We start from the raw sequence: 21,761 nt of genomic DNA on the forward strand, positions 1-21,761 counted from the left end.
CATCTGGCTCCTGGCCTTGGATCAGCACAGCTCTGGACATTGTGGCCATGTGGGGAGTGAACCAACGGAAGGAAGACCTCTCTCTCTTTCTTTCCTCCTCGTTGTCTGTAACTCTACCTCTCAAATAAGTAAATAAAATCTTTTAAAAATTATCTAAGAATATTATCTTCACAATTTGTCAAAAAATTTAAAAGGCATGAACTGTAAATTTCTATACTTTTCATTTTAATGTCATGTAAATGACATGTTTAAAAGCAATGCAGTCAGTTAAAAACATATTATCAAAATAAACACCGTCTTAAGAGCTTTTATGGGGAATCTTCAAACTGAGTTATTATTTCTACTAATCACTGGAGCAGAAAAACATAATTACTTTTTTGAAGGATGTGTGGATAAAAATGAAGTTGATTTTCCTATCTAAATCTCATTTCAACTTAAATCATTGTTGATTTTGTGGTAATGATGAATATATCAGGACACTTACATAAGAAGTGATTTTCTAATGCTTTAAAAGAATTCATTTTTATTTTTAGGTCTCGATTCTTTGTGTATCTAATTCTTTAAACCCAGGACAGAGTGTACATATATGAACCCTATTTACAAAAGAGTGCACAGGCATGAATTTTGTACATGAATAATTTAAAAGACCTAAATCTTAACTGATCTCATGGTTTCTTTTATTTGCTTCTACAGGGTAAATGCATTATAGAAAATCAGAAGTGTAGGAGACTGATAGAAGCCCAAGATGTTTACATCTACACAGGCGCAAATCTTTTTGGAAACTCTTTTGTAGGTAAGAAAATCTATTTGTGTTGAAACTGATTCTTAATAAGGTATTACAGCAAAAGTGGGGAGAAAACAATTGAGAAAATAAATCTGTCTAACACAATGTAGCAGTCTTTTTCTATCTTAATTTATTTGATTATTCTAAGCATAAATAAAATATTGTGCTTTAAAATGCCTACGATAGGGCCTCAGAAGCAATATATTTTAAAAATTGATTAATCTATTTTCCCTGTTGTTTGTCATACTAATGAGTTTTAGTTGTCCTTTGATAAACTTCATATTCCTTTAGGTTTAATTAAACCACCATTTGCTGCAAAGTTGTGAAATACTTTTAGCAGCAATTAATTTATCATCAAACATAAAAATCCATTGATTTTCCTGTTCTTATATTTCTAAGTATAAAGAGCAGATACAAATTTGGACGAGTATAGCTGTTTTTTTTTTTTTTTTTTTTTACTTTGCAGGTTGCAAGTCAATTAAAAGTGCTCAATGCTTCCTAGGGCCCTATACAGCATAATCCAGTTCTTACTTTAATCCAATTTAAATGACTTTTCCTGCAGTTGACAGTAATATAGCCCTCATGATGACCAATTAGGTATTACACATAAAAACCACAGCTGCTTCAGTGGAGAAATGATTACTGTAACATCTGGTAGTGTACTGATAAGGTTATCAAACAGGAAACTAAATCTTGAAAATCAGCTGCTCTTTATTCCAGTTCATTTCAACTCCCATAGAACTATTAATTCTAGGGCACACAGAGGATGAGTCAGCTCAAAGCAAAGGGAAAAATTCAAACTGCACAATAGTTGTTCATTTTACATATACCCACAAGCCAGAGAAGACGTAACTGAAATATGCATAAACTTTTCACACTTTTCAGAGTATTGCATTAGGCATAATTCATAGAGCAGTGATGGTAGCTACTTGCCCTAGAATTCACTGAACAACATTTTATATGATTGGTGCATAATAAGTCTTTAAAAATGGAAATAAAGATATCATAAAAATAAATGATAATATTAGGCATAAATAGATATAGATATATAGATATAGATACAGATACAGATATAGATATCTGTTGGTTATCATTTTATATGTTTGTGTTACATAATTTTTGTATTGCAAAGAAAAGTTTTGTATTTCAGAAAAAAGGGAAGGCTAATTAAAAACAATATATATAGCAACCATAGTTTATACTATCAAGGAAAAAATAGACATTAATAATATGCTGCTTTCTATAAGACAGTAAAATATTGCCAGAAAATATACAATGGTATGTTAATGTTCCTGGATAAGTTCTTTTTATACAAGGAAAAATGAATCATATAATAAGAGTTTTGGATATCTCAATCATACTAACTTAAAATGTAAGTTTCTGTGAGATGATACAAAGTCAATGAAAGAGAATGTGAAAAAGATATTCATATTACAGGCTATGGAATAGTATCTTGATTTAATATTCAAATGCTACAAGTCATATAAAATAATATTTCATGGTGAAAAGAGATGTATAAGCCACTTACATTAGATAAAATATGGTTAATGATCATATAAAAAGAAGCTTATCCAGAGAAACAATCAGGAACATAGACAAGCAGATAGGTATGTAGACAGATCATTAGACAGACATATTTCTCATTATATTGACAATTTTTTTCAGAAACTTGTTAAAATCAAGTTTTATGAAATAGTGGTGGTGAGATAGATACTTTTTTTTTAATTTGATAGGTAGAGTTATACACAGTGAGAGAGAGAGACAGAGAGAAAGGTCTTCCTTCTGTTGGTTCACTCCCAGATGGCTGCAACGGCCGGAACTGGGCCAATCCGAAGCCAGGAGCTTCTTCCCAGTCTCCCATGCAGGTACAGGGGCCCAAGCACTTGGGCCATCCTCCATTGCTTTCCCGGGCCACAGCAGAGAGCTGGACTGGAAGAGGAGCAAACGGAACTAGAACCGGCACCCATATGGGATGCTGGCACCGCAGGCGGAGTATTAACCTAGTGAGCCATGGAACCAGCCCCTAGATAGATACTTTCATAGAAGGCAGATATTTAAAATTTTATAGCCTCTTTAGATCTAGTTTCGTGGTGTTTAAAAATTAAAATGTGAATACCCAATAACGCAGAAATTCTAGTTTTGTAGTTTCTTAAAGAAACCTTACACCTGTTTTCAAGGAGAAATTTACGCTATTATTCATAATTGAAAACAAATGTCTACATAGGCCATACCATACTATCAAGTTGATAATTTAGATTTCCAGATCTAGGAATATTTTCTGGGAAAAGTTTTACAGATTGTTTTTGAACTCCTTGAAGTCACAGAATCCTATGTATGATATGCCATTTGCACTTAAAAATGCATATAAAGGGGCAGGTTTTGTGGCATAGCAACTAGAGTCACCGAAGTCACAATTCCAGCATTATATATGGTTTCTGATTCAAATTCTGGCTGCTTCACTTCTGAACCAGCTCTCAGCTTTTGCAGCTGGGAATGCAGTAGAAGACGGCAGAAATGTCTGGGTCCCTGCATGCACGTGGGATACCCAGAAGAAGCTCCTGGCTCCTGGCTTCGGTCTTGCCCATCCCTGGCTGTTGCAGTGATTTAGAGTGTGAACCAGTGGATAAAAAAATTTCTCGCTCTCTGCAACCCTGCCTTTCAAATACATAAAATAAACACTATATAGAGATTGTATTGAAATATTGTGTACATGTTAAGAAACGCACATAAGTTTACAGATACATAATTTTTTTCATCTGATCACACTCAAAACCAACACCTAATTTAAGAACAAAGGATTACTAGTACGTCAGGAGTCCTTACTATTCCCCTCTTCTCCATATCTTTCTTTTAAACATGTGAAATAGCAGCATGTTGTCATTTACATGGTATGATTCAGTGGGAGTATATACATACATGGATATATATGTGTGGAAAGGCAATAAAAATCTGGAATAATGATGACAACTTCTGACAACTGCTGGGGAGTGAGAAGAGTGAAATAGGAAGTGTGAATGCCAAGGGCAGGATGCTGGTCAACAGGATCATCAGCTTTTGCAATTTATTTCATACAAGATTTCTTCTGTTTAAAAAAATACCACATATGAAATTTGGAATTATTTGGAATTTTTTTTAAAGTATCATGGTGTCAATTGCATTATGGGAGTGGGTGTGTCAGTCCTGGTAATTTTATTCTAATGGCTTTGTAATGACCTAAAGGTCATCACAGAAATAGAGCCTGAAGCCATATTGCACATTTCTAGTTGGTGCAGTTCTAAGTTTCAGCATCGTGGAATTTTGATCTTCCACTATATAGAAGGATAGAAGGGCTTGAGTGGCTCATGGAAGGATGCTACACAGAAAGGGAAGTTTTTTCAGTGCACATAAATGGCTTTTGGGAGGTGCAGGGATGTGGGGGATGATGTGAGCAGCTCAGGCTGCTGTAGGGGTGGGCTGTAATGACAAGATTAATCGTAATTACTGCCAAACTTGAAGATAGTGAAGATTTCGGAAACTATTCAGATTCAATGTGTAGTGGGCAAATTTTGACATCTGTAAATGTATTTACCAACACACTTTCCAACAATTATCTGTCATGAAATAATATTAAAGGCAGCCAATATAAGCCAGAAGATTAACATGGTGTTAAACATGTACCTCATTAAATGTACCTAATCTTAATTACCCTCTTATGGAAGAACTATTGCTTCACTTGTTCAGCTGGAGCAGAAGAGAAATATGAGACTCAAAAAGAAAAAACTAATTTCCATGGTCTCATACAGTGCCAGCAGAGCCAGCATTTAAACCTATTTCAGCCTCAGAGCAATGCTCTTCCCATCGTTCAACACGTTTCCTGGAGGAGAAGTGGTATATAACAAACAGTTACATTGTATTAAGATATATGGCACTGTTATTTCAGTTTTGCATACAAATATACTAAAAGTGTAACAAATGCATGTTTTATTACAGAAGAAATAATAATATCCCATTTATTTTCCTATGAGCAAATCATTCTACTTACAGATTTCACGCATTCCACAAATACAACTCCTGAAAAACAATCACATTCCCTCTATCCCTTCACTCTATACCCCCTCTTCCCGCCCCATGGTTCATTTCATCAGTTTTTGTAAAGACATCATTTTAATCCACTCTACATTCACAAACTTAATTCACCACTAACCATAATACTCAACAAGAAAAAAGTTTATATTCCACTGGAATATAAACAAAGGCTAAAAACTGGAATCTTATCACAAAATGTCCATTTCATTCTGATATTATTTATTCTGTATTAACTGCCACAAAGCACACAAAACATGATATTTGTCTTTTTGAGACTGGCTTTATTTAATTAACCATAAAGGCTTTCAATTACATCCATTTTGTTGCAAAAGACAGAATTTTATTATTTTTGTGGCTGAGTAGTATTCTGTCTTTATCCAGTCATCAGATGATGGTTATCTGGGTTGATTCCCTATCTTTGGCTGTGGGAGTCTCCAGTGGAGTTCCCACTCGCTGCTGTCGCATTTGTACTATCCATGCTGCTCCATGGCATCTCTCTTCTTTCAGTAGAATTTCCATGGCAAACTTCTCTCCAACTTTCCCTTTCCTCAGCTTTTCTTCTGTTATCTTCCCACTGTCTAAATATTTTCCCTATTCAGCCATCTTGGATCTCCCCTAAAATTTCAGAAGTATAGTTTGAAAAGTCAGACGAACAGGAGCCTAAGTTGTCATGCAACAGGTTAGGCCCTCCCTGCAATGTTGGTATTCCACATAGGAGCATTGGTTTTATTCCCAGCTGTTCCATTCTGATCTAGTTCTCTGTTAATGCACCTGGAAGGCAGCAGAAAATGGCTGAAGTACTTGAACCTCTGCCACCCATGTGAGAAACCAAGATGAAGTTCCTGGATCATGGCTTCTGCCTGGCACAGTCCCCAATAATTTTGGCCGTTTTAGGAGTGAAGATCTCTTTCTCACATGTGCTTTCTTCTTATTGCACATATTTTTCTTACTAAAAAGTGCTTCTCTAATTATTATAAACCATAAGACACAACATAAAAAACAGACATTGGAACAGGTGGTAAATGTTGAGTTTTTGTAAATTTTTGTAAAATACTAAAAGTCTTTAATACAAATATTATTTTTAAATTAAAATAGCTTCACAAATAGATGATTGTTCTTCCATAATCCTTAAGCAAACAAAATATGAATCTGAATCTTAGTGGTTGTATACAAAATGAAAAAAAATCACATAACATTTATATAATAATTAACATCAGTTTTTCTAGATTAGCATGATTTCAAACACATGCTGAAAGTCTTGATTTTATTCCCAGTGAGAAAAAAAACAAGCATAAGAACATCTTTTAATTGCTCAAAAAGAAAGGCATTAGTTTCAAGTTCATTTTTAAAAGTGACTCAATCATTGTTTCATGTGCTTTGTACTTTGAAATGGAATAATGACAAAATATTGAAGAGATTCTATACTTCATTGAAAATAACCCTCCATTTTAAAGACATATTCAGAAATTCTGCACTACACATAGTAAATAATGAACAAGCTTTGAAAGTATGAGGTTATGCACTGAAGTCAAAAGAATGAAAAGATTAATTAAAATATCAGTAATGTAAAAATATTTTACTAATAGAAACAATATATAACATTTTAATTCAGCAATACACCCCTGGATTTTCTTTCATATCAAGTCAACATTGTTATCCGGCTTCTTTTAATTGAATGGAATTTTGCAGCACTGTATTATTTTTCAGCATTTCAAAGTATGCTATCTGTACTATTTGGCCAGAGCATTCATTTTTTTTTTTGGGGGGGGGTTACCTCCTAACCTCAGCAATATCATTTTTTTGGTGGTATTTGTTTTTTGTTTTGCTTTGGCTTCTTCATTCAATGACTGAGTTTTTTCCATAATAGCTAATGGGAATGTCTTAAATGTAAGTGCATTTCAAAGTTGAAAGCAAAATTCTTTTATTTTTTCCCTATTCTATCATCCTGTCAGTGATCTACTGCTATTACATGAGCTATAAATTGAAGATTCTATCAAATGTGATGCCTTTTCAGATCTTCTTTATAGTTCATCTATAGATGACAAATACATCATTTTGGTAAAACCTGCTTATTCTCCTCTGTTACCTCCCCAAGCTGATGATATAGTGTACTGCCAATAAGGAAAAATGAAACTCTGAAAACAATTGTCATTTTTCCCACATCGTCAGACCTCTTGTAACATCATTAGTTAAAACTCAGACACACCCCTTCTGAAAAAGTGCTTTTAAAATGTCTCTTCCTTTTTCAGTGAAGATCCTTGTGGCTGTTTCATTAATTATTAAAAATTTTATCCATCTTCTCAATTATTTTCCAAAATCATTCCTCACGTGAGTGTGAATTACTTGATGAAGCATATATGTGATAGTGTGACTTTCTGGACAAAAAAGCTGTGAGAATCTCTCTTGTGAAACTTCTTAGTATCATATTAAATAATATCCAAATTTCAGTGTCAGCTATAGCTTGGATCTTGATTTTTAAAAGGTTTCTACCCTACCACGCTTGCACCCATTACCCAAATAACATAGACTCTAAAATTTCCACCACTTTCTCCATACCTTGCCTTTCATGACAAAAATGCCATTTCTTAAATGGCATTACTGTCCCACACACTGAAACTGTACTTGTTCTTTAAGTTCCAGTTCAGATGACTTCTCCATGAATTACTGTTTTTCTGTGGTTGAATTGTTTTCCTCCTTATCCATGGTCTTTAAAAAATTTTTCTCCAACATTATAAAATAATCTAAAATTAGGAATACTTTCATTCTTAAAAATATGTGTACGCAGAGCTGAGCATTGTGGCAGAGTGAGTTAAACAATCTCATGCAATGCCCAGGTCGTATATCATAGTGCCAGTCTGAGTCTTGGCTACTCTGCTTCCAATCTAACTCCCAGATAATGTGCCTGGGAAGGCAGTAGATGATTGTCCAAATAATTATTTCCCTGACACACATGTGGGAAACTCACAGGGACTTCTAGATTGCTGACATCAGACCCAAATCTAGCTGTTATATTTGGGAAGTGAACACACTGGTGGAAGATCTTTGTCTCTGTTTCTCTCTGTCTCTGTCTCTGTTGCTCTGGCTTTCAAATAGATGAAAATAAACATTGAAAATGTGTAAAATGTATGTGGACTCATGGCTACTGGTTTCAGAGAATAAAGTTAAGAAATACCTAAGGTAAATATTCAGAACAAAAATACCTATATCTATTACATCCAAAAGAGTATCCATTATATTTTGAAAATTCTATTTTTATTGATTTATAGGTAAAACTCTATTATAAATTAATAAAATGAATATAAATATGTTGACTATGTATTAACTTTTAAATAGAGATAGTAGTTTCATTTATGACACAAATATCAGATCAAGATATTATGAAGAGCCCTCAATTTAAAGACCATGGATAAGGAGGAAAACAATTCAACTACAGAAAAACAGTAATTCATGGAGAAGTCATCTGAACTGGAACTTAAAGAAAAGTACAGTTTCAGTGTGTGGGACAGTAATGCCATTTAAGGAATGGCATTTTTGTCATGAAAGGCAAGGTATGGAGAAAGTGGTGGAAATTTTAGAGTCTATGTTATTTAGGTAATGGGTGCAAGTGTGGTAGGGTAGAAACCTTTTAAAAAATTATATACAAATATATATGTAAAGAATATTACCTTTTCCCTCTTTTTGTATATCCTCATATCACACACTTTTGGTGTAGACCAAAATATGAATCTCAAAGAAATAATTTTTTTTGTTTTCATGTATTAAAAATGTATAAATATCTTATTTTCAAATATATAAAATACAGTAATATAATAAAAGCATGTGTCCACTAAATGTATTACATCAAATATTCAAGTGTTAACTCTGATGCAAATGAATGGTAGCATAATTTTATAAAATCATAACATGTTAGCATGGTTTTTGCACAAGACCCTCTAATTTGCATCTTAGAACCTCCACTGGCAAGTAACATGGATTGGGACCATCTACTTTGCAAATTACCTCACAGAATTTGTGTGATAGTAAGGATTATGACACACAGCAAGCCATATGCAAGTAAATTAACAGTAGATGTTTTCCTTCTTAACTCCAATAGCTGATGCTATTCCACAATACACAAGTAGTAGGTTGACTATGTAGTATAGGAATAAGGGAGAAAAAGACTGAGGAATCCTTGCAATGAGCAGATACAATGATAAGATAAGGAATCCTTAAAATGATAAGGTGAAAATGAACTTTAACAATAATCATTGGTTTCACTGAGTATTTATCTTGAACACTATAAAAAGCGTTATCTGTTAATTATTTAACCCTTACTACAAATCTATAATTAGTTAGTTTGATGCAGCCAAATTTCACAGACTGTAAAGAATGCATAACAAATAGTACAGGTAGATAAATGGTATGACGTAAATATGAAGTGAGTCCAATCAAATTCAAAATGCAATATTTTTAAAGTTCTACTTTTATTTACTTGGCAGGCAGAGTGACAAAGAGGGATAACAGAGAGAGAAAGAGAAACCTTCTGTTTGCTGGTTTCACTCTGTAAATGCCACCACAGCCAGGTCTGGAATTGTCTCAATGTCAGAGTCAGTTTTGGAAATGTTCAAATAGAGGGCCTTCATATCTTTAGGTTTACTGAAGGACATCATTCCCTGAGTAGTACTCTTTTGGTCAGAGAGCATGTTCTGATTTTAATGCAAAGAACATGATCTTCAATTTCCTCAATGATACTAGGGAGTAGTTAATTTTAAGTCATTGTACATAATTGAAGGAAATTAATTTTTACCCAGATAGGATTTTATTTAGAGGAATATGAGATTTTTTTCACTTAGTACTTGTTTATTATTTATGAGAAAGATCTCCTATTTAGATTCATTATTTCATCCATTTTAATTGAATTTTAATTACAAATTAGGTACCATAGCAGTCACTGTCAAGATAGAAGCAATGACAAATATTGATGCTGCTTAATGAACACTGCACTTGAGTGTAGATTATTATTACAGGCAATGAACAAATAAGTGCTAAGAGGTATCTGGGCCATTGTGGAAAACTGAACAACACAAATTTCTGGGAAGTTTTCAGGAGAGGAGAAAAATGTGCTATGAAGAAGGAATGGCATGGAGGAAGATCAAGAGGCCAGAGAGGTTAGTGAAAATCTGCTGTTTTAAAGAAACTGAAAAAAAAAAAAAAAGTCCATGATAGTCTAAGCAGAGCCAGGAAACACAAGATTGGTGACAGCAGCTAGAAAAAACATTGAAATAGACCAATGTTAGAAGCTGGGAAAAATCAGGAAATGTGGTAAATATTTCAGGCTTACATTATGTTCAAAGGAGACATGGAAAAGTTGTAAAGCAGCCTGCTCAGGTGATAAGGTCTTTTTTAAATTCATTATCTCAGCAGAGTGGCATGTAGATTAAAGAAAGGCAGTCTGAGCAAAAGTGAGTTAGAAGGCTGATAAGAGAATGGTGGCTCTTAAGTAGGATGGTGACAATGGAAAGGTGGCTAAATATGATACATTCAAGAATAGCTTTGCACTCTGGCCTCAGAATCAGCCCTTAAGGCATTCGGATCTGGCTGAAGAGCCCATGAGAGTATTTTAGGCATGGAAAGCCAAGACACTCTGGCAAAAAAAAAAAAAAAAAAAATGAAATGACCTAAATGAGAGATCTCTGTGAGTGAGATCCCAGTGGAAAGAACAAGTCATCAAAGAAGGAGGTACCTTTCTCTGAAGGGAGGAGAGAACTTCCACTTTGACTATGAGCTTGTCTAAATATGATCAGAGTCGGTGAACTCAAAAGGCTTCCATAGCCTTGGCAACTCATGACAAGAGCCTAAGGTGATTACTGATGCCATAAACAAGAGTGTCAATTTGTTAAGTCAACAACAGGAGTCACTGTGCACCTACTCCTCATGTAGGATCTCTGTCCTTAATGTGCTGTACATTGAGATTTAATGCTATAATTAGTACTCAAACAGTATTTTTCAATTTGTTTTTCTGTGTGGGTGCAAACTGTAGAAATCTTTACTTAACATATGCTAAATTATCCTTCTGTATATAAAGAGAATTGAAAATGAATCTTGATGTGAATGGAAGGGGAGAGGGAGCAGGAGAGCAGAGAGTTATGGGTGGGAGGGAAGTTATGGGGGGGGGGAGCCATTGTAATCCAGAAGCTGTACTTTGGAAATTTATATTCATTAAATAAAAGTTAAAAAAAAAGAATAGCTTTGAAAAGTACATGAAAATGCATATATATTATTATATTATTTATTATATGTGGAAAATTGGGTGGAGGAGAGGAAACAGGGATAATTCAGGATTTTAGCTTGAGTATCAAGAATTGAAATGATGGACAATATTTATTAACCATATGCTATCAGTGGTATTCGATGTGTTTTACATATATTAACTAATTTAATTTTCAGCACAATTATTTGAGCGAAGTTCTTTTTCCCGTTCTACAGCTAAGAAGTGTGAAGCACACAGGCTGTCCAAAATTATACGGTGAGTATGATTAACAGAACTGCGAGCTCTGAAAGCTCACCCATTTAATCATTTTTATCTTCTGTTTGGATTGATGCATTATTTACTGAGACAGGGACTCTGGAATAGGATTTGGTAATAATTTAAGAAAGAAAAAAATGAGTTTTGGTTTGGACCTGACTTTGAAGAATCTGTGATAAAGCCAAATAGAGATTCCCAAGGGATGTTTGGGTCGCACAGATCCACGACTCAGGAGAGAATGTGGCTGATTTTGATGGGAGGGTTTTCAGTAAAACAAAGGGACACGAGAGTCATGGAAGTGAATGAAATTGTCAAAGTGAGAGAGAGAGATGGAAATCATGTATCTCATATTTAAGGGTTATGAACAGGATAGAAGGATGTAAAATGTAATCATCTCACAGACTTCTACCTCACTTGAGAAGCAGGTGAGTACACAGACAACGACAATATGAAGTGATAGGCTTACCTGCTAAATCAGAAGGCAGAAGCATCAGGAATGATTTACCTCCTGTACGAGAAGGCTATGGTCCGTGGAACTACTTCCTACAGGCTGCAGCTCCTGAACTGACTCTCCATGATGGCTTAGATTAAAAAACGTGAATTATAAAGGGAAAGGTCCCTTCAGACTGAACTTTAATTTATAAGTGTGTGGACCACTTAGACAATGCAGGCAGCCTGAAGAAAGGCTGTGACGATAGTCCGGCACAGATGCCAGCTTTGGAAGTCTGTCTTCTGCACCATGGGTGAAGTGCTGGGAGACAAATCTGGGGAAGGGAGCCAACTGACAGAAAGCCTGCAAGTGGTAACTTCCGTCCATACTGTATCCAGGGTGTGCCAGAATAAAACAGAGGCTTGCCCTATGCATTTCAGGTAACACCTCTGCACTTGATTTGTGTACTCTGATGAGCTGAAGAATAAGTCATAATTTCTTGGGCAATTAACCAGATAGTAAGAAAGAACGTATTTTTCTTCCATATGCTGTGAACATTTTATTATGTCAATGAATTTGACAATTGAAAAAAATATTGCCATAGCATAAACAGTTAAAAGAACAATGTTTCTAGAAAGAAGTTGTTAATTACCTTTCCCTAATATCATCAATATCACCATACTTCTTGCCCTCACAATTTCTTCTCTTAAATTTATTTTCATTTTATTCAAATGTGGAGAGACAGAGACAAACAGATCTTCCATCTACTGGTTCATTTTCCAAATGATCGCAAAAGCTCAGGCCAGAAAAAGCCAATCCAGGAGCCAGGGACTCAATTTGGGTCTCCCATTGGGTGTCAGGATCCCAAGTGGTTGAATCATCACTTGCTGCCTCCCAGGATGCACGTTAGCAGGAAACCAGATCTGAAACGAACCTGGGACTGAAACGACTAAAACCCAGGCACTGTACAAAATGCCAGCCCTGTTTCTCTCCACTTCACAAATGTGTTGTCATAACACACTCTACTTAATAACTGGCAATCCCCTAAGTGGAAAGCACTTTGCTCCTACATGGAATTATGTACCAGAGTCCAGTCACAGTATTTCCAACAACCTAACAACTTTCAACTTAAATTCCAGACATTAACACAATAATAATCCACATGCCATTCTTTTAAAAAATTTATTTCTCAACATTGCATTCTAGCGTATTTTATGCTTTTATTGAGTTAAAATTACCTAAATGGTAGAGCTTTCTTCCCAGATACCTGAAAAGGCAAGTATGTTGTTTATTTATTATTGCTTTTCATTTCATGAATCTAATATCCTAATATCATGATCAAGTAACATCTGCATTTGCACTTGAACAAGTAAATTTTAATAACATTAAAACTCCAGGAAGAGGGGCTGACCTTGCCGTGCAGTGGTTTAAGCCACTGTTTGCAATTTGGCATCCCATAGCTCAATGGTGGTTCCAGGCCTCCATTTTGCTTCAAATCAAGCTTCCAGCTAATGGCCCAGGGAAGAAGATAGGGGAGTGTAGTTCAAGTGTTTGAGTCCCTGCCACCACGTGGGAGACAAAGATGGAGTTCCTGGCTTGGTTTCAGCTCGATTTTAGGCTATGGTGGCTGTTTGGGGAGTGAACCTGTGGATGGAGCATTCTCTCTGTCTCTCTTTCTCTCCTACTCTCTCTCTTTCCTACTCTCTCTCTTTTTCTCTCTGTCATTGACACTGTGACTGTTAAATAAATAAGTGAATAAATCTTCTAAAAATATCTGGGCATGAAGAAAAAAAAAAGCATCTATTACAAGATTTTGCAAAAATTTTGAATTCCATTAGCAAGCATAAAGCATAAATTGTGATTCTTTGTATTACCCAAAATGTTTTCCAACTTCTCATTTGTAATGTACTAAAAGATTTCAATATGACTGACACACACTTTAATCTGTCACATCTAATTGTTTCTCTCATGCTTGTGTGTGTTTTGCAGTCTTCCCGTGGAGTTGTTAATGAGTCATCAATTATTTGTACAAACTGAAAGCAGAGAGTAAACACCTCCCCGTGTGTACTTTAGAAGGAAACTGGGATTAGGACTCCACGTGGGGCAGACATCCCAAGTGGTGTCTAAATGGTGAAACCAAATGGGCACCCTAGTATTTTGTTCTAGAAAAATGTATATAAATTTTAGGTTGGAGATTCTTCTACAATGGACAATTACACCATTTGAGGCAAAAATTAAGGCATTGTTCATTCCTTACCATAATCCCATATCATATTGGAAAGTGATATAACTTTTTAAATGAGCTATTTAACAAGAACACATTGATACAGAGTTTTTATCAGTGTGTCTCTTCAAGTCAACTGCAGATAAACACCACATAAATACCATTGAAGGGATTTATCTTTCTTTTTTGAGAACTCTTCCACATTGATGTGCATCCATATTTTTTCTGCATGAGTTCCTGGAATACATATTCTGAAAATATTAATACTTATATATTATAGAAGTTCCTTATGTCAGTCACTTTTCTCTTTGAAAAAGTTTTTTTTTGTTTTAATTTATTTATTTGGAAGACAAAATAACAGGGAGAAGGGAGAGAAACCCAGACAGATCCACAGAGGCCTTCCATTCGCTGGTTCACTCTTCAAATAGCTACAGCAGCCAGGACTGGGCCAGGTTGACCCTGAGAGCCAGGAACTCCGTTTAGGTGTATCATATGGGTGGCTGTGACTCAAGTTCTTGAGTCATCATCTGCTGTTTCCCATTAGCAGGAAGGTGAATGAAAAAGAAGAGCTGCCAGGACTCAATCCAGTACTCTAATTTTGAATGCGGATATTATCGGTGGCAGCATAACCTGCTTGCCCTGTTAATATTAGCTTTCTTTATTATTTATATGAAAGGAACAAATTTCATGTGTATCATATATACAATATTAGGAAAACAGTATTTCCCAACTTACCCTGTCTCCTTCATTCCCACCCTTACTCTTCCTGCCTTTCTTATTTTTCTTTTATTTTTGCAAAGACATACTTTTAATTTTCCTTGTTACTTCTTGTCTTTAAGTCCTGTTTCCCACGTCATATCCTGGAAGAGGTTCCAACCCTGTCAGTATGTGTAGACAAATCAGAAGGAGAGTAAAGATGAGTATATAAAAGCTGATGTGTTTTAGTATTTACTCTGTCTCTGGGCCATTTTCATTAATAATTGCAAAAAAATTCTCTGTTCTGGTGTTATTATCCTAGTTAAAGATCTAGAAGATATAGTGTCATTTATAAAAGTACTATGTGACAGAATTAATGGAGAATATTCAAAATATGGAAAATTGTTACTATGAAAAATAATATTCGTGGATATTGAAAGTTCTTGCTTTATCTAACATAATGACTTCCAGTTCTAGCCATTTTGCTCTAAGTGTCAGTATTCATTTTTATGGCTGAATAATATTCTACTGTATGCATGTTATACACACCACACACACACACACACACACACACACCCCACATCTTTATCCTTTCATCAGTATATAGATATCTAGTTTGATTTCATTTCTTGGTTGTTATGTTTAGTGCTGCAATGAACATAGGAGTGCAACTATCTTTTCAATATGCTGATTTCATTTCTTTTGTATTTTATCCAGAGATGAGATAACTGGGTAATATGGTAGATATATTTCCACTGTTTTGAGGAAACTCTGCAGAGCTGTCCATAATGTACTAATTTGAATTCTGACCGACAATGCATCAAAGTTATCCTTTCTTCTACTGGCCAGACACAGACAGCACTACATTTTCTCTTATATGTGGAAGTTTAAAAACAAAATTGATTTGAATTTAGAAAAAACATTATTAGAACCTGGGAAAGATGAGGAGAGAGGGGATAGAGTGAGTTTGGATAATGGATACAGAAGTGGAAGTTTCTAATATTACACAGCAAATTGAGGTGACTGTGGTTCGCAACATTATTATTATATTCTGTGTAAAGAAGTGAAGGGGATGAGCTGGTGTCCAAACATGGAGGAAGGGTGGGGAGGTATAGACGTTGATTGGCTGATTTGATCAAGTTACACTGGATAGAGGTGCTGAGCCTCATTAAAATGTGCAAGTGTTACATTTTATTAAAAACATTTAAAATAAAATAGAATGGAAAACAATAAAATAAAAAAGAAATAATAAAGAATCATAAAAGATGATGAGGCATGCTAACATCAATCAAATGAAAGTTGAGACAGACATACAGTAGTCACCCTTATCTAACAACTCCTAACCCATGATTCTCCTTATTTGGTTTCAGTTATCATGGTTAGTAGTAGGCTGAAAATACTAAATGAAAAATTCCAGAAATACACTATTTGTAAGTTTTATGTTGTTAATAATTTTTGTAGCACAATAAACGTGTTTTTAATTTCAGTTTTCAACAAACATTTCATGTCCCATCGTATTCCCACAGGTGATCTGCCTCTAGGCTACAGTTTTCCATTATTATTATTATTTTATTATTATTACATTATTATTAATTTTCTATATTCCCTTTATTTCAACAAGTAGTAAGTGATGGGGGAAAGATCAGTTTAATGAGGACAAGATTTTTTGGTAAAATTTTGAGTGAATGTGATCAGAATCCATCTTCAGTGTGTAAAGTTAGAAAGAAAAGGAGACATTTTTAAAGCAGACATTTATTTATTTATTTGAAAGGCAGAATGAGAGAAAGAGAGAGAGAGAGCAAGCAAGAGAGGGAGAGAATGTTTTCTATTCTCTATTTCGCTCTCCAAGTGGCCTGGAACAGGCTGAAAGCAGGAGCCCTGAACTCCATCTGTCTCAAGTATTTGAGCCATCTACCACTACTTTCCCAGACACATAGCAGGGAGTTAGATCAGAAGCAGAGCAGCACTGCTCTGGCACTCCAGAGCTGGCACTTGGAACTGCCACTCCACTATGGGTGTTGGTTTCTCAGGTAGTGGCTTAACATTCTGGGCCACAATGCCATCCCATGAAGATTAGATGTTAAGAGCTATGATGAGATGTTATACCTTCTCATGATATTCTAGACTTGAAGAAAAATAGACTGTAATTATTTTGATGTGGCATTGGTGGTGTGGTCTTTGACCCAAACATGAAACGGCTGAGAAGGAATAAGGGCATCAGGGACCAATTAGCACTGCACTCTTACGGAGGTTGCCATGTCTATACTGCTGGGGACACCAAGATTCTTCCTCAGTTTGTTCCTTTCACGAGGGAAGCTTTATCACACTAGTAAAATTATGCCCCCCTATAAAAACAAAAAAACTAATTCTCCAAATTTTTTCACTTTTATATCCTTTCACCTTAAAACATTTTAATTGGAAGCTAGTACTCTGGCACAAAGCTAAGCCACCACCTGCAAAACAGGCATCCCATATCAGAATGCTGGTTGGAGTCCAGCTGCTTTGCTTCTGCTCCAGCTTGCAGCTAATGTATCTGGCAAAGCATTGGATGACAACTCAAGTACTTGGGCCCAGCCTTGGCCATCATAGCCATCTGGGGAATGGAACAGCAGATAGATTTCTCTATCTATCTATCTATCTATCTATCTTCCTCTTCTCTCTCTGTCATTCTGCCTTTCAAATAAATTAAAAATAACATATTGGGCATTATGATTTCCAAGCAGATCTGCAGATCCTAGTTATCTATTTAAATGACCCAGCTTCTTGAGAGAATAAGCCTCAAGATAGCAGAGCCCAAAATGTAGCACAAAGGTGACAGCTGAGGAGAGCAGCCTCTGCAAACCTACAGAAGAGCAAGTCAACGATTGGCTTATTGTGCTAGAAGAGATTTCCAGGCTCCTATAAAGATGCTGAGAATTAATGCCAGTCTTCATGCTTCCATAGTAACTAGCATTGCCAACATTTCTCATTGGGTGACTTTTGTCACTCAAAAACTCAACAGCTTGCTGGTAAATTTTAGTATCTATCTCCAGTGCTTGTCTAGAAACACCTGTTTATACAGACATACACATAAATGTGTTTTTATCATGAACTATACCAGATAAAGGGGCCTAGACCATGGTATACAACAGAAAATAAATATGCAATAAGCATTTTATCAGTTGTACTTATTTTTATTTTTTGCAGAATCTATGTATTTGATTTTTGCTGACCTCTTCTGTCTCTAGCCAACTGTGGTTGCAGCAGAAGTCCCAAAATGTCTGAATGTTCATTTATATTTTAATTTTAATTAACAAATAATATAAAAATAAGAGAAGATTTATGTCATAAGTGAATATAAAAATGAAGAGATAGACATATCAAAAGTGCACTCATTATTAATAGCATTGCAACCTTGATGAATTAGGTAATATTTAAAAAATGTAGAAATTTCAAACTTTTTGCATTACAGACAATATAGTGACTATGAAAGTGACACACATTTCAGTTTTATCTATATCGTTAACAATATTTTCATAATTCTCATAAACCCAGAAAAAAGACAGAAGGAAATTTCTGGCTTATTATATTTGACTATTTCTCTGCAACAAATACTCTCACCAAGACCAGTTTTCAGGTTTTCAGCGCAATGCCTCTCAAAGCAGCATAACATATAATATTTCAACCATACAGATAAAAAAGAAGTAAATATTCTCAAAGGAAAAGATATAACAAAAGTGGTAAAATGACAATAAATTTTTATGTGTTTTAATATTAAACATTTTAATGTAATATTAAAAGTAAAAGATTATGTTATTTTTTATAATTTTATTTAAGGTATACAAATTTCATGTATTTACTACTTACAGGTTCAGGATTATATTGATACTTCTCACCCTACCCTCCCTCCTGCCCATGTTCCCATTATTCTTCCTCCTCCCTCTGCTATTTCCACTATTAATTTTTACAAAGATATATTTTCAGTTTATTTTATACTCATAAGATTAACCCTATGCTAAGTAAAGAGTTTGATAAATAGTACGAAGAAAAAAAATTGTTCCTCAACAGTCGAGATAAGGGCTGGAAAATCTCTTGCCCAGCGCCACGGCTCACTAGGCTAATCCTCCACCTAGCGGCGCCGGCACACCGGGTTCTAGTCCCGGTAGAGGCGCCAGATTCTGTCCCGGTTGCCCCTCTTCCAGGCCAGCTCTCTGCTGTGGCCTGGGAGTGCAGTGGAGGATGGCCCAAGTGCTTGGGCCCTGCACCCCATGGGAGACCAGGATAAGTACCTGGCTCCTGCCAGCAGATCAGCGCGGCGCGCTGGCCGCAGTGTGCCGGCTGTGGCGGCCATTGGAGGGTGAACCAACGGCAAAGGAAGACCTTTCTCTTTGTCTCTCTCTCTCACTGTCCACTCTGTCAAAAAAAAAAAAAAAAAAGGGCTGGAAAATCTCAAAATTTCTATTTCAATCCTATAGATTGCCTTTTAGGTACTGTGTTAGTTACCACAAATCAGGGAAAACATGGTATTTGTCTCTTGGGGACTGGCTTATTTCACTAAGAATAATGGCTTCCAGTTGCATCCATTTGGTTGCAAAAGACAGATTTTATTTTTTTCTACAGCTGTGTAGTATTCCATAGTGTATATGTACCATAATTTCTTTACCCAGTCTTTAGTTCATGGAATTCTTAGTTGATTCCATATCTTAGATATAGCAAATTGAGCCGCAATGAAAATGGGGTACAGATCACTTTCATATGCTGATTTCAATTTGTTTTGGTAAATTCCATGGAGTGAGATTCTTGAGTCATATGGTAGACATATTTTCAGATTTGTGAGTTATTGCCATACTGTCTTCCACAATGGCTGCAGCAGTCTACTTTTCCACAGTCAATTAAGATACCTTTCCCCGCATCCTCAATGCATGCATTGTTTGTTCATTTTCTGTATGAGAGTCATTCTAACTGGGGTGAAGTGAAAACTCATTTCGGTTTTGATTCACATTTCCATGAAGGCTAGTGATCCTGAGCATTTTTTCATGTGTCTGTTGGCCATTTGAATTTCCTCTTGAAAAATGCCTGCTCAAGTCCTTTGCCTATTGCCAATGAGCTTCTTGAGCTCTTTATAGATTCTTGATGACAATCATTTATCAGTTTCATAGTTTGCAAATATTTTCTCCCTTTCTTTTGGTTGCCTCTTTGCTTTTTTCATCTTGATGCAATCCCCTTTGTCAATTTTGGCTTTGATAGTCTGTGCTTCCGGGGTCTTTTCCAAGAAGTCTTTGCATATCCCAATGTCTTACATAGTTTCCCCAATGTTCTCTAGTCATTTGATAGTATCAGGTCATAAATTGAGATCCTTGATCTATTCTGAGTGGATTGTTGTTATAAAATAGAGGTCTTGTTTCATACTTCTGTATGTGGAAATCCAATTTCCCCAGCCTCATTTGTTGAAGAGACTGTCCTTGCTCCTGGAATTGATTTTAGTTACTTTGTCAAAAATATGTTAGTTGTAGATGCCTGGATTGATTTCTGGAGTTTCTATTCTGTTCCATTGATCTACATGTCTGTTTTTGCATCAGTACCAGGCTGTTTTGATTATAACTGCCTTGTAGTATGTCTCAAAATCAGGTATTTTGTTGCCTCTGGCTTTCTTTTTGTTGTATAAGATTGCTTTAGCTATTCGGGGTCTCTTCTGTTTTCATATGAATTTTAGCATAATTTTTTCTAGATCCAAGAAGATTACGTAATTTAATGACTGTTAAGTCACTGACTTGAAAAATCTCTGAAAATGGAATTATCAAATCTATTGAGCCTTCATGAATCTGCTCCGGTGATGCCATATTCAGGAAAAAAATCAATGGTTACAGGAACTCCTAAGGTTAGCTTGCCACCAAGGTTAAGTAACTACTGTGGAGTTATACTAATATATTACCTTTTGGTTTTTATAAGATTAAGTGATATAAAAATAAGCATTCTGTAAATACTCTTCAGCTGTCTTCGGTTTGAGGCCAGTCTCAATTTTACTATTCATTCACTTGACCCTGGGCACCCTCCACTACTTGTTGTTCCATCTTTTTACTGTGTGGTCATTTCATGTTTGAATATATTTTCACCTGGCTCAATGTTTTTTCTCTCTGCCATGCAATTATCATCATATTTTGAGAAAATTTACAGCCAAGTGTAGCATTTGTGTACCACCCTAGTCTCTCTGAGCGTCATAATCCTTTCAATTCCAGTAACTGGTTCCTTCACTCTCAAGGATAGACTTCAGATTCTGTCAGCTACACTAACTGCTTCTCCCTCATCTCATTTATATAATTATAGATACCATAAGACATCTCTCTATGTGAGATTGCTGCTTCAATCTCTTTGTTTCCCTGTTGGCAATTAGTGGAAGTTCCCAACTTCCAAGCAGCATTCATTTCGGCAGCACAATATTGGTTCAACATTTTAAAAATCAATCAGCATAGTACACCATATTAATAGTATATGAAAGAAAGACTATATAATTGAATCATAGGTGTGGAAAAAAGCAACTATTTACTTGTATTTGAAAAATGAGAACTGGGGGTAAGAAAATCTATTCAACACAACAAAGGCCAATCACAATAAACTTATCAATTAATGTCATATTTAATCGTGAAAACCTGAAGGATTAATATTGAAAATAAAGTTTTATGTCTTCATTATATTTTTAAAATAATGTTCTTATTTCTAGACTGTATGATTCAAAAACAAAGAAATAAAAAGAATACATTTTGGAAGTTAAAGAGGAAAATTCACTTTCTAAATAAAAACATGCTGGAGAAATAATTAAAAATTCCAGAGACAAGTTTCTTAAACTAATTAATAAGTTTGACAGTATTCAAAATTATAAGCTATAGGCCAATATATATAAACATTTTGTCTCAAAATGCAAAAAATAGGGAAATTAAGCTTCTTAATAAGGAAGTGATGTCACCGTGATAGTATCAAAATGTAAAATATTAAGAAATTACAAGTATGGTTTATAATGAATATATATTATTTTCACACCATTGAAAATTTGTGTAATAAATCATTATAAATCAAAACAACC

Source organism: Oryctolagus cuniculus, chromosome 4, assembly GCF_964237555.1.
Source record: "Oryctolagus cuniculus chromosome 4, mOryCun1.1, whole genome shotgun sequence".
NCBI classification, from domain to species: Eukaryota; Metazoa; Chordata; class Mammalia; order Lagomorpha; family Leporidae; genus Oryctolagus; species Oryctolagus cuniculus.